The 14,363-nt window shown below is 34.5% G+C and overlaps 2 protein-coding genes across 5 annotated transcripts in view; one reads left to right on the top strand and one right to left on the bottom strand.

Moving 5' to 3' along the window:
- The window catches only part of LOC146395472 (uncharacterized), a 491,363-nt gene that overhangs the window by 313,448 nt on the left and 163,552 nt on the right, over positions 1-14,363 (bottom strand). The window lies entirely within an intron of this gene.
- CDH9 (cadherin 9) overlaps positions 13,469-14,363 on the top strand; it is a 131,914-nt gene continuing 131,019 nt past the window's right edge. The window contains exon 1 of the mRNA XM_021076628.2: positions 13,469-13,747. The gene's annotated coding sequence lies outside the window, so the exon portion shown is untranslated. The remainder of the gene's footprint in view (positions 13,748-14,363) is intronic.

The raw sequence follows: 14,363 nt of genomic DNA, 5'->3' as shown, positions 1-14,363 counted from the left end.
AGATATTTCACCTAAGGGACTGAATATATCATATCAATATTGCATAAGAAATCAAATGTATTACCACACATTTATTCACATGGTCATTTATTCTTTTCCTAACAAGTATTAATCACCCTCATTTCCATGTACTTGTTATAGTGGAGGAGATAGAAATACATATAATAGGAAAGATATTTTCTGTTTGAAAAGCATTAGTCTAATATGTGATATTAAACTTAAAAATGGTAATATAGTATTATGCGCAGTGCTTTTTGAAACATTAAGCAAGAAGCTCTTAATTCTGCTTGTGCAGGGAGGGAAAAAGTTAAAGAAAAGGTGATATTTGAACTATGTCTTGAGAGTTGAGTATGTGTTTTTTACGTAGATTGAGTTTGAAGATAGAATGGGCAGGGAGGGAGTGATTAAATAGGATTGCAAACTTTCTAGGCAGAGGGACAAACATATGGAGGTAAAAAATAAACTGACATACAGCTACCTGAAAATAAGAGCACACGGCTTAGATCAGGCATGTGTGTAAGAGATGAGACTTCACACCATAAGAATCTCTCTCTTTTAAAAAGAGAGAGATAATAGTAGCAGATCTGTGAGTTACCTCTTTCCTACTTGAGGTTAGTTTAATTGAGACACCAATTTTTCTCTAGGACAATAGCCAAATCAGGGCTATGATACTTGAGATAAGGAAAGCATAAAAAGTGATCTCGAAATTTATCTTAGCTTTTTTCCTAGGTGTGTTTTCCAAAGGGGTATGGGAAAATGGAGTACAAAAAGAAAGTGGCTATATTACTACATGGATTAAACAGAAATTGGAAACCAAGGTGGCCAGGGCAACTAAGTTTTGAAAACATACGAAATATTAAAATTATATACAAAGATTCTCTAATACCTACGTAAAAATTCCCCTGGTGTCCATGGCTATAGATATTCAAGGGAAAACTCTGGAATACTTAGGACAGAACAGATACTGGCAAACTTAGAGCCAAACAGGAATGTCAGAGTTGGGTCACAGTGCTGAAATACACTGATGTATGAAGCCAGCCAGAATGAAGATAACAGTGAAGATTCTGAATATTCAGTTGAGACTCTGAAATGCACTAAGAGAAAGATCAAACAGAAATAAATCTGCTCTAATGGGCCTAAAATCAAGTTTCAACAGGATCAAGGTGAACCATGAGAGTTAGAACAAATATCAGAACAAATATCAATACCCTTCAGAAGAAGATAACCTAATCCCGATTCTCAGGATATTATCCGTAATGTTCAGTACACAATAAAAATCACTACATATATTAGGATATAAGACAGTCAAGTGATATTAAGGAGGTGAAACTGCCAATAGAAGTATACTTAAAAATGATGCAGATATTGAAGTAAGCACAAGCATTCAAGACAGTGAGTATTAATTTGTTAGAGAAAAGAGTTGACAAAATGGTTTACTAAGTAAACACTAGGCTGGTATTAGCAAACAAACAAAAAATCCCATATAACAATGTTGATGGATTCTCTCTTCTCTACATGCAAAAGAATGATTTTTCACAATCATCTAGCCCTTAGCACATTTTGTATAATTGAGTTAATATTCCATGAGCAGGCTTAGTCAATATGAGCTATAAGTTAGTACAGAATCCCACAGTGAAAAAACTAGTCAGTCACCTGAGACTTTAGCTGTCAGTGAACTGATAAAAACCTAAATGTTTAGTTTTTTCTAAGTAGCTAAACTGAAGGAATAGCCAATAAGGAATAGAATGATATAAGTAAGCCACTGGGAACAGAAGGATGCTTGAACTAGATCCAGGCCTTGTCCCTGTAGGTGAATCTTTAAAGCAAAAATTCCAAATTTGATACCAGTCCCTTATAACTTAGTTCTCTATAACAATACCATTGCCTCATTTGGTCCTCACAGATATCCTATGATTATGTCCTCTGTTGGATGAAAACTGAGGCCATAAGACATTGGATAACTTGCTCAGATTCACTAGGATACCATGGAATTATTATCTAAATTATCAAACACATTCCTCTGAAAGGTGGACTATATAAAAAAAATCAAATAAATATGCTTAGAACATGTATGCAAGAACATGTTCTGGTTTGTAGCATACTAAAAATAACAAGAGTGTCAGAGCAAAACAGATCCGGGTTCAATCTATGCCACCAGGTAGCTGTGTGATTTGGCCATTACATTTGGCCATTTCTGAGCCTACTGTTTTTTATTTGTAGGGTAAGATAATTCAGGTCTTTTTTTATATAATTTGGAAGATCCAATGAGGTAAATTTAGAAGGTGTATAGCACAATAATGGTTAGCTTTCAAACTACTATTTTAAAAAACCACCAATTATACCTAAAGAAAAACAAGCCATAAATACAGTCTAATTCTTCCATGTGCATCTTCCATTTTAAGACCAGAAGTTAAGATATTAATCTTTAAAGTTCCTGTCATGGTTCAGTGGAAACAAATCTGACCAGCATCCATGAGGATACAGGTTTGATCCCTGGGCTTGCTCAGTGGGTTAAGGATCCATCTTAGCCATGAGCTATGCTGTAGGTTGCAGATGTTGCTCCGATCTGGCATTGCTATGGCTGTGTTGTAGGCCAGTGGCTATAGCTCCGATTCGACCCCTAGCCTGGGAACCTCCATATGCTGTGGGTGCGGCCCTAAAAAGACAAAAAAAAAAAAAAAAGATATTAATCTTAATTCACAATAGTTGAAATTATAAAATCAAGGTTTGATTATTATTACATTTCCTTTTAAAGTGTCTTTGTAATAACTGTTGCCTGTTAAATTATAGAACTGTATAGATAAGGTTAGCTATATTTTACAGATAATGTGATGATTGAGAAGAGTTCTTTGTTTTAGAGGAAAATTGAGGTCTTAGAGGTTAACCAAATAGTTAATTTAAAAATTATGTTTCCTTTTATGAGCCTTATTATGTGTCAGATATATAATAATATATGTGCTGATAATATCACAATGTGTAAATAAGACAAGATATTAGCCTTCAAGGAACTTACTCTCTGATGGAGGAAGATGGGCCTGTCTCCTCCAAGAGACAAAAAGAAATGTATGCCCGTGAAGTGATATCTGAAGAGGAGTTGAAAGTTATTACCCTTGCATGAGGGATGACTTCACAGTGCAGATGACATTTACAACATCTTGAAGGTTTAAAAAAAAAAAAGTACAGACAGTGGTAAGAATTCACCAGCAAAGGAAAGTGTATGACAAGTGTGCAAAACAAAGAGGTGTACCTTGAGCAGTGCACACTGGGATAGGAAGCACTGGAACCTGAAGTCTTTGGAGTCCTCTAGGCATCACAAACTTAGACCCTCTTGAACGTTAAGTAACCAGGAGATGAATTGGTAAACCCATTCTCAGATCAACCCTTAAGCACATGGTCATTATCTGAATCTGCTCATTGATATCACCAGGGAAGCCAAGGGAGTTGCCATGTCTGGGCTTTGTTTACCCTAGAACAACTGAATTAGAATCTCAGGATGAGAAATCTCTGTTCAGGTGATTCTCATGTGTGTCCAGCACCATGAGCCACTGACCTAGTTACTCCAACCAGGGTTAGATGCTAACAGACAATAGATAAAACTGAAAAGCCTTTCCTTTTAGTTGATTTAAAAAGAAAACTTCTCAAGGTGACCTTCACTATGCAGGGTATAAATTATCCCTTTGGTCTCTTAAGAGAAGAAACTCAGACTTTCTACTCTTGTGTTTCAGAGCTTCTAGCAAAGTACTCTGAATGAAGATATTCTTTAAAGGTTTTCTTATTCATGGAGATGATGTTAAAAGACACTGTTTAACTCAGAGCTTTCCATCTTTTTTTTGTATCAGTTAAGATATATCTATATCTCTTTATAGATATAACTTTCTGTAATATGTTAACTATAATACTTTTTATAATTTACAATATATTTATTACGATTATAAAAATGATATACATGTTGATATATTACACACATTGTAAAATACACAATATAAAATGTATAAAGGTTAAAATAATATAAATTTAAGAATATTTTAAAATTTAAAAAATTCTGATAATACAAACTAGATTTTTTTTATCTTTAAAAGACTTGGGAAAAGTTTAAAAGGACATTATTACCTGAAAGCTTTACAAGGCACTTATATTAAAGGCATGGTCCGAAGTATCCTTATGAACCATCTATTAGATCTTGCCACTAATTAAATGAAAACACGACACACACATAGATGTAAATTAGCTTACTTATTGGGAAACATTTTTCTTTTTTCAATTCTCTACAATTTCTGCTGTTTGTATGGGCAGGTTCCTCTTTTGAAACTTTGAGATACTGTTTATTACAAAGCTTTCTGATTAAAGAATCAATGTTTTTGGAACCTAAACTGTTAAAGCCAGACTTTTCAATATCAAAGTTTCTCAATTTATATTTTTCTTTTCAAATTTTGTGGAGAAATGTCAGTATTTTTGTTCTTCTACTCATTAATAAATTAAAACCTTGGAGTTCTGCTCAAGGCTCAGCGGAACTAGCATCCATAAGGATGCAGGTTCAATCCCTGGCCTTGCTCAGTGAGTTAAGGATCGGGTGTTGCTGTGAGCTGTAGTATAGGTCTCAGACATGGCTCGGATCCCACGTTGCTATGGCTCTTTTAAGCAAATGGACAGCCATGGGTGCTGTCCAAAAAGACAGAAATAAATAAATAAATAAAACCTAAACACAGAACCTGCATAACTCTGAAAATTGAACACAGACATGTAATTTCACTTCATTCTGACATCCAAATGAAATACAACCCATGAAAGAAGATAGCAGAAAAAGACAACATAGTAAGTAAACTTCAGAATCTTGAAAGCAGATGACTGAAGTGTTTTACAAGAAAGCAAATCTTAAAATTTCATTGAAAAAGCTGATACAAACTTTGAAAAAAGAATATGTCCATAAATAAAAATAGGGTGTTTAGCAGCTTTTGAAACAATGTTTATTAACTAACTTATAAAGAAATTCACAACATATTAAGTAGAAAAACAAGATTCAGAGTGGGTAATGAAATACGCTGTTTATTTTTAACTAAAACACCAAAGGTACAAACAATATAGGTAGAAAGATCAATAGGTTGATACAAACAGGTGATAAAGATGTAGAGAAACAGATACACAGATACAAAGATAGATATATCGATTAGACAGATGATTTTTAAATTTTATTACATAAGGCACAAAAAATGGTATAAGAGGTTGTTAATGCCAGTACCTATGTTAAAAGAAGGGATAGTAAAAGAAAGGCGGGACAGAGATGAGAAAAATAAAGGGGAAAAAAGAAATGCTAAAACAAAAATTTTAAAGTACTCCTGATAAAAAATAACATACAGGATATGATCCTATTTGCTTAAAATTAATCATGTGAGTGATTTAAGTTACATGCTTAATGATAGCAATAGAAATTTTCTTTTATTCAAGTATTATCAAGTTATTTTATTCTCTGAGAATAAGCATGCAGTGTTTATCTACAAGCTTATAGAAATACTTTTTAATTAAAAAGGCAAATAGGGGAGTTCCCATCTGGCACAGTGGAAATGAATCTGACTAGGAACCATGAGGTTGCGGGTTTGATACCGGGCCTTGCTCAGTAGGTTAAGGATCCAGCGTTGAGGTGAGCTGTGGTGCAGGTTGCAGACGCAGCTCGGATCCCATGTTGCTATGGCTGTGGTGTAGGCTGGCAGCTGCAGCTCTGATTCGACCCTTAGCCTGGGAACCTCCACATGCCACAAGTGCGCTCCCCCAAAAAAAAGCCAAAAAATAAAAATAAATTAAAAAAGGAAAATAAATGACTAAATATTTTATTAAATATTCATTTTATTTGAAACATATAAAGCACATAATATACCATTTACTGCCAAACTACTTTGTGTTCTTCCATGTGCTAAAAGGATACAAAGACAAGCAAAACTCCAGGGTTTTTAAAAATTATCTTTCTTTAAAGTAGATGTCAGTGGAATTTTTGTTAGATAAATATTCTAAAAATATGTTATAACATAATCTAGACAATCATTTGTCAGTATTTCCAAAGATTTTCCCATGAGCCAGAAAGAAAAGCTTTAAAATATGTTTAATATTTATATATCATTTATAAATTGGAATGTTCTTTTAAACTAATTCCTTACTAGAATTTACTCTAAATTTAGAGACACATTTCTTATGTTCTTTATCATATTAAAAATAACTTTAGCAAGAATAAACATTCTAGGTATAATTCTATACTCTGTGGAAACTCTGTGGGTGATATACAATATTCCAGCTCCTTTTGGCCACCAGTGTCCAAGCTGTGATGTGTTTTGTTGCCTACAGCAGTTGGAGGAAGCTGTATAGTGCTTAACACTATAAACTTAAATAGAACTAGTTTCTACTCTTGGTCCATTAATTGCCTACCTAAGTAAATTCTGACAAACAATTTCATTGAGCATCAGTATTCTTACATTATTTCAAGTAAAAACAAATTCCAGGAGATCCTGTCATGGCTCAGTGGTTAACGAATCCGACTAGGAACCATGAGGTTGTGGGTTGGATCCCTGCCCTTGCTCAAGGGGTTAAGGATCCGGCGTTGCCACGAGCTGTGGTGTAGGTCATAGATGCGGCTCAGATCCCATGTTGCTGTGGCTGTGGTGTAGGCTGGCGGCTACAGCTCCCATTTGACCCCTAGCCTGGGAACCTACATATGCCGTAGGAGTGGCCCAAGAAAAGGCAGAAAGACAAAAAACAAAAAAATAAAAAAAAAAATCCATATTGTAAAATTGTTTTGACATTTAGGCAGATATATAATAAAAATCATTATTATTATTATAATTAGTTGCATTATTATTTCTAATGATAGCAGTAGCAGTTATAATAATAAAAGTCATTATTCGGGTTATAATTAAAACTATGAACAGAATTTTAGAAAATAGTAGAAAACTCATATAAGCCATTCATGTTCTGCACGGTTTATAAATATCCAAGGAAAGACATTAAGTATTCTGAGAACTTCCTAAATTTTCATTGTCTATATAAAGACTGGACAATGTTGAATATCTTTGAACTAGGATGAAAAAACAAAGAGCAACTAAGAACATTGTCTCTAAAGTTCTACTTCTGCTGCATTGTTTGGTTATGGGTCATTCCATAATTGCAGAGTGTGTCCATGGTACATTGCCACAACATGATATACAGCCTCATCTCTTTTCTTTACCTTTTTACACCCTTTAAAAATAAAAATAAAAATGAATTGTTCACTAGAGGAGACAGTGTGTGTGCAGTCATAATAGGTCCTGGGATCAAAGCTGAGTGAGCCAAGAATTTAGAATCCCAGTGGGTGAAAAATATTGAAAGAAGATGTGAGGTCAATAGGGGAGAGATCCTGAAAGGGAGGTAGAATTTCTGGCATAAAATCCCAGAAATTGACCAGAAAGAAGGAGTCAGGATAGGAAAATCAAAGCAAGGAGGAGTCAGTGTGTTGTGTGGATCATCTGAGTGTTTGCTGAACTTATTAAAATGATGACAATTGTTGAAAAGATTGTATTTTATCCATTGTATGTTATTGTGTCTTTTATTGTCAATTAACTGATCATAGGAATGTGGGCTTATTTCTGGGTTCTGAACTCTATTCCATTGATCTATGTCTCTGTTTTTGTGCCAGTACCATACTGTTTTGATTACTGGAACTTTGTAGTATAATTTGAAATCTGGGCAGGTGATACCAACAGTTTTATTCTTTATTCTCAAGATTGCTTTGGTAATTTGGGGTCTTTTGTTGTTCTGGATTATTTTTATTTTTATTTTTTGCTTTTTAGGCCTCACCCATGGCATAATAGAGGTTTCCATGCTGGGGGTCTAATTGGAGCTACTGCTGCTGGCCTACACCACAGCCACAGCAATGCCAGATCTGAGCCATGTCTGGGACCTACACCACAGCTCACCAGCAACACTGGATCCCACTGAGCGAAACCAGGAACTGACTCCGCAACCTTGTGGTTCCTAGTAGGATTTATTTTCTGCTGTGCAACAATGGGAACTCTGTTCCAGATTAATTTTATGAATATGTATTCTAGTTTTTTGAAACAATGAGATTAGAACATTTTCTCACACCATAAACAAAAATAAACTGCAAATGGATTAAAGACCTAAATATAAGACCTGAAACCATGAAACTCCTAGAAGAGAACATAGTCAGAACACTTATCAACAGAAACTGTAGCAATTTTTTTGGATCTGTCACATAAGGCAAAAGAAATATAAGCAAAAATAAACAACTGATACTTAAAAGATTTTGCACATCAAAGGAAACCACTAATAAAGCTAAAAGACAACCCATGAAATGGGAGAAGATTTTTGCAAATTATATGACAGACAAGGGGTTAATATACAAAAATATAAAGAGCTCATACAATTCAATATCAAAAAACAAACAACCTGATTAAAAAGGGAAGAAGACCTGAATACACATTTTTCCAAAGAAGAAATATAGATGGCTAAAAGGCACATGAAAATATGCTCAACATCACTAATTATTAGAGAAATACAAATCAAGTCAATAAAAAGATTATTATCTCACACTTGCCAGAATGGCTATCATCGAAAAGTGTAAAAATTAAAATGTTGGAAAGAACGTAGAGAAAAGGGAACCCTTGTACACAGTTGGTGCAAATGTAAACTGGCACAGCCACTGTGTAAAACAATATGGAGTTTTGTCAAAAAACTAAAAATAGAATTATCATTTACTCCAGCAATTCCACTCCTAGGTATACATCCAGAAGAAACAAAAACACTAATTTGAGAAGCTACATGCACCTGAATGTTCATATTGGTATTATTTATAATACTCAGAATACGGAAGCAACCCAAGCACCCATCAACAGATGAATAAAGATGATGTATACATATACATATTTTATATCTATACAATAAAATATTATTCAGCCATAAAAATGAAACTCTGTCATTTGCAGGGACATGGATGGACCTAGAGATTATTATATCTACTGAAATTAAGTCAAAGACAAATACTGCATGTTTTAAGTTACACGTGAAATCTAAAAAATAATACAAGTGGATATATACCCAAAACATAAACAGACTCACAGAAATAGAAGACCAACTTGTGGTTAGAAAAGGGAAGAGGGAAGGAGGAGGGGGAAGTTAGGGGCATGGGATTAATAGATACACACTACTATGCATAAAATAGATATATAGCAGGGATACATTATACAGCAAAGGGAATTCAAACCATTATCTCATGATAATTTTGAATGGATTATAATCTGTAAAAATATTGACTCACTGAGTAATCATCTGGTCATTAATAAAATGATTTGAACAAAGAGAGTTAGGCATGATAAAACTACGGCAAGCATAGATAAAGAAGTGAGGAAAAATGGTCTAGCAGTGAAAAGCAAGGAGATCATTTGTCCCAATTTCAGGTCTGTGGCACTCCAGGATATGGAAATAACATCATCTCTCTTGTGAGAAACATGAAATGGAAATGAATCTTCAGAAAATAAGCAGCTTTGAGTTGAAGAGAATCGAAGGGAATGTTCAAAGAAAAGGCTGAGGATATAAAGGATTTCCTAATGTTAGATTTGTAAGTGGGCATATGTGGTCAGAGGGAATTCTGATGAGATTTTGGGATACCTCATGCCACATAGTGCTACGAATCACGGTGGTGATTAGGTAACTGAAGAAGCTTCAACTCTAGAGAGGGCTCAAGGTAAGCAGGAATGGGCCATAATAGGATCTCTACAGAATGTTTGTTTAGGGGAAAGGAGATAATAATTTATAATTTTTGCTCCATTCCTGAGTGCACTTAATCTTCAGGTTGTAGGACTAAATTCTTGGTCTGAGATCTGGTAGGAGATATTCATGATTGTGATTTGCAAAAGCTCTTCTACAAAGAATTTTGGTTTTAGCTGCGAAAGAGTGAGCAATTCTTTCCTACCTAGTGGTCTTAAATTCAAGGATAGTCCTATGGGCATTGTCACAGCACAGTAAGCTTCTGTCTCTCAGTGCAATATTCTTGTCTTTATGGTCCTCCCTAAATACTCAGGAACAACTCTATGATTAAAAATTCACTTGAGTACAATGTTTATTTTATTCATTAATTCATATTTCAAAAAAATTTTCCATTTCAGTGCAAGATAAACTAGCATTTTGACTACTTAACTTTTTCAATGTCTTTCTTAACAATTTGTAAAATAATTATTATATAATAGCAATTTAATAACAATGCAAAAAATATTGGAGCATTCTATGTGGCATGGTAAACAGGTTCTGAAACCAATTTCAATGTGGGTGTGGGGTTCTCACACCAACAAAGACATCTCGGGACACCAGCTCGGTGTCCTATTATTCAACTCAGTTCCAAAGGTATCTACCTGGAAACAGTCTGAGTCCACAGGTTAAAGGGCTCAGTCCAAGACTGCCCTCCACCTCACTTCAGAAACTAACTGCAAAGTTGGGTTGTTACCTGTACTTCTGACCAACTGTCTATAAATCAGAAGTTCCCAAGACCCTCATTTTGGGTGTGATTAATTTGTTAGAGTGGCTCACAGAACCCAGAGAAACATTTTACTTATTAGATCACTGGTTTACTATAAAAGGATGTAACTCAGGAGTAGTCAAATGAAAGAGATGCATAGGATGAGGTATGGAGCAAGGACATGGAGCTTCCAAGCTCTACTCAAGGGCACCACTCTCTCCAATTTGGAAGCTCTCCAAATTCCATCTTTTGGGATTTTAAAGGAGGCCTTATTACATAGGCATAATTGATTAAATCATAGGCCATTGGTACTTGATTCAATCTCTAACCCTTCTCCCCTTCCCAAATCAGGGCAGTGGGACTGAAAGTTCCAAGCCTCTAATCACGTGGTCAGTTCTCCTGGCATCCAGCCCCCATCTTTAGGTTCAACCTAAAAGTCAACTCACTAATATAAGAAGATACCTTTTATGGATCTTATCACTTGGGAAATTCCAATGATTTTAGGAACTCTGTGCCAGAATCAGGGATGAAGACTAAATACACATTTCTTATTATGAATCATAACATAGGAATAAGTTAGTTGTTATGGACAGTATTACATACATGGAGTCCTCAAGTATTCAGATACATTACATTCAAAGAAGAAGAAAAAAATTCCTGTTTTTTTCAATAAGATACATTTATTTATTTATTTATTTATTCATTTAATCTTTTGTCTTTTTAGGGCTGCACCCACGGCATATGGAGGTTCCCAGGCTAAGGGTCTAATCAGAGCTGTAGCTGCTGGCCTATGCCACAGCCATGCCAGATTTGAGCTGTGTCTACGACCTACACCACAGCTCACGGCAATGCCAGATCCTTAATCCACTGAGCAAGGCCAGGGATCGAACCTGCAACCTCATAGTTCCTAGTTGGATTCATTTCTGCTGTGCCACTATGGGAACTCCAAAAGATACTACATTTAAAGCATTGAATGATTAAGAAAAATTAATTCAATCTAAAGTAACCTTGAAAAGAATAATTCAAATAATATTTTCATTTACTGTAAATCAATTTTGATGTCTTATTACATTGGAAGAGGAAATACAGTCCTACTACTGTAAATAATGATTAGTATTTTTGTGCAAATCTGTTTGCTAAATATTCATAAATGTTAAATATCAAAAACTGTTTTATATGATGTAGAATGCTACTTACAGTTGAAAATTTATAGGGAGCTCTTACACATGATATAAAATACTTTTTAATAATTCCAAAGTTTAGGCCCCTTCTTTTCAAAGGCTCTGTAATCACTGTGACGAAGGAGAAAAAGGCACAGCACTCCTGAGATAGTAAGATAGTAAACATTTTTTACTGAGCAAATCTCTTTCCTCCTTTATCTAGAATTAGTAAAAATAACTTTGAATCAGGAAACAGAATGTTGTGTTGGATTTGGATTTCACACAATATAGCCTTTCCCTCCAGTTGGGTTTCAGTGGGAAATGAAATGAGTGCAACTTTAGGGATTTAAAGCTTTTATTTGTGACCATTTACCTTAAACTATGATAAAATACTTTGTTTGGTTCCTTTTTCCCACTTCACATGCATTACTTTATCTCAGCATTAACAGAGAAATTTCTATAATATGTTTATCTAAAGGAACAAGTAGACCTGGAAGAAATGAATATAAAGGAGAATGTGAATTTTATATTAAGTTTCTTTGCCTCCAGAAAACACTCTTAGCCTCCATTCACTAAGCTGTTCTTAACCACTTGGATCTATCCAGCCTCTGACAACATGCTTTATTTCTTCTTTCTCTTCCTTCATTTGTAGATTGAAAGGGTGAAATTCCTTTGCTTGGGGTCCATTTCCTACATTTTGAAATTCACAATTGTTTTAAAACTGTGTGCTACAAGTTCAATTACCATGCATTAGCAGTGTCATATATATTTTTTTGGGACATGTGAGACCATATTTTCTAAGTATGTGTTTTCCCTTTTAAGAAATGAATCTCCATAATGCACAGGCAGCTTTGTTATCTACACTTCTTGGATATTCTTCGCTATGGTGGGGTGGTGGAAGAAGTGGCAATTATATTTTTTATTTTCTATTGTCAGTTTTCCTTCAAAGCATCAAATAGGATATTGATATTTTTTGGCACTTAAGCTATTTACTTACTGTGACTTAACGACCCGTTATAAAATGAGCCATATTCCCACCGTGCATTTCATACAACTATTACTAGAACTTCTTTTCAGAAGGATTTATCTACTAATCAATATTTTTCTTATTGTGCCATTTCCAGAAGTACTAAAGAGACTTCTCTCCTGAAACAGGATTTGATTTTGTTATGGCTTATGGTCTCTAATAGTTGTACAATGTACAACAGCAAATCTAACAGGTGGACCATCTAGTCCTTGTGATGTTGCCATGGTCACAATTATATTTGGATATTTCCAGGGAAAGTGAAAATCCCTCATTTGCATTATCAAGTAAAAAGAAAAGTGTTATAGAAATTTGAAATTATATTTGAAATCATTTTCTTTACTGAGAAAAAACATGTGAAGACATCAATTATTAGATGTTTTAAAATTACTGTTTTTGAAATATTATTTTAAAAAACTCAGACATAAAAATTCATTACTACTGATAAATATAATCTGCATTCTTTCTCTTCCTTTTCTTAAACTTGGAATTTTGGTATTGAAATTGAAATAGGTAGCCTTGAATTCTGCAGGGACTACACAAAATTCCTTTTGAGCAACAGCACTCTCTATGTGATATATATTTTCTAGAGATGATTTACAGGTTACAGACATGCTGTGACCTTTCTCTCCCAATTGCAAACATATTAAGCAGAGCTGATTAACAGAGATGAAAAACACTGGGTTATTTTCTCTTATGGGGGTATTTGACAAAGCCCTCTTCTCTGAGCCCTCCCACTTCATTCGCTTGCAAATCACTGTGCCTATAGAGTCTTTACTCCCCCAACCCAAACCTGGAGCCCTGCAGCGCCATCAGCGGCAATATCTTCCTATGTGAGGAACGACTCTTATTAATCAGAAACGCTGAATGGAAACCAATCAGACAGAGAGTTCCTTTGGCTTTAGCTTCCTGCCTGTCTGAGTTAAAAGTGATGCTCGCTGGAAGAGGGAGGCACACTGAGATTCATGAAGATTCAGCTGTGAAGATACTATAAAAAGAGAAGGAATGAGACAGAAGCAACATCGGAATTGTCAGCGCTGATCAGGGCTAAACTCAATTCCATTCCTAAACAAGGTAAATGTCATTTACTTTGCTTGACAATATAGCTCTTTAATTTTTAATTTCTTATAATGCAATAGTACAAACACTGCTTTTCTCCTAGCTGTTATATTTCGCTCTTTCCCTCTTTCTCTCTCATAATTTAGAAGCAGGTAAGAATACATTTTGTAGTACTTGAGTAAGATATTAAAATGCTCTGTGAAAAAACTGCAGTGTTTTCTTATCTGACTTTTCCAAAACCGATACCTATCCAAGCTCTTTTTATAGCGCTCAAATTTGCATATGGAGCATTATTATAAAAATAAAACTAAACTTCACATTGTGTTAGTAGATTTAGTGGATTTGAATTACATATTAATTATGTTTCTGTGTACTATTATTATATTAATTTGAAATGGACTCCTGGTTTTCTCATAACTTTTGTTTGCATAATTTGGTCAGAACTGTCAAAAATACACACATATTTTTCTTATTTTAATAAGATACAATTTCTTTATTTTTAATATTAAAATGAAATGATTGATATATACATAGTAAAAATAACGCATATATAGATGGACATAGGATGTCAGGATTATGGTGATCACTTTACCTGGTAAAGGAGGTTTCTTGATATATTTGTGGTTTCACT

The sequence above is a fragment of the Sus scrofa genome, chromosome 16 (genome assembly GCF_054392235.1).
Source record: "Sus scrofa isolate SSC_HxYL_T2T_F1_AM1 chromosome 16, Sscrofa_HxYL_maternal_Yorkshire_Landrace_v2.0, whole genome shotgun sequence".
Lineage (NCBI taxonomy): Eukaryota > Metazoa > Chordata > Mammalia > Artiodactyla > Suidae > Sus > Sus scrofa.
Note: the sequence above shows the minus strand (reverse complement) of the source record. Positions and strands in the feature narration are given on the sequence as shown.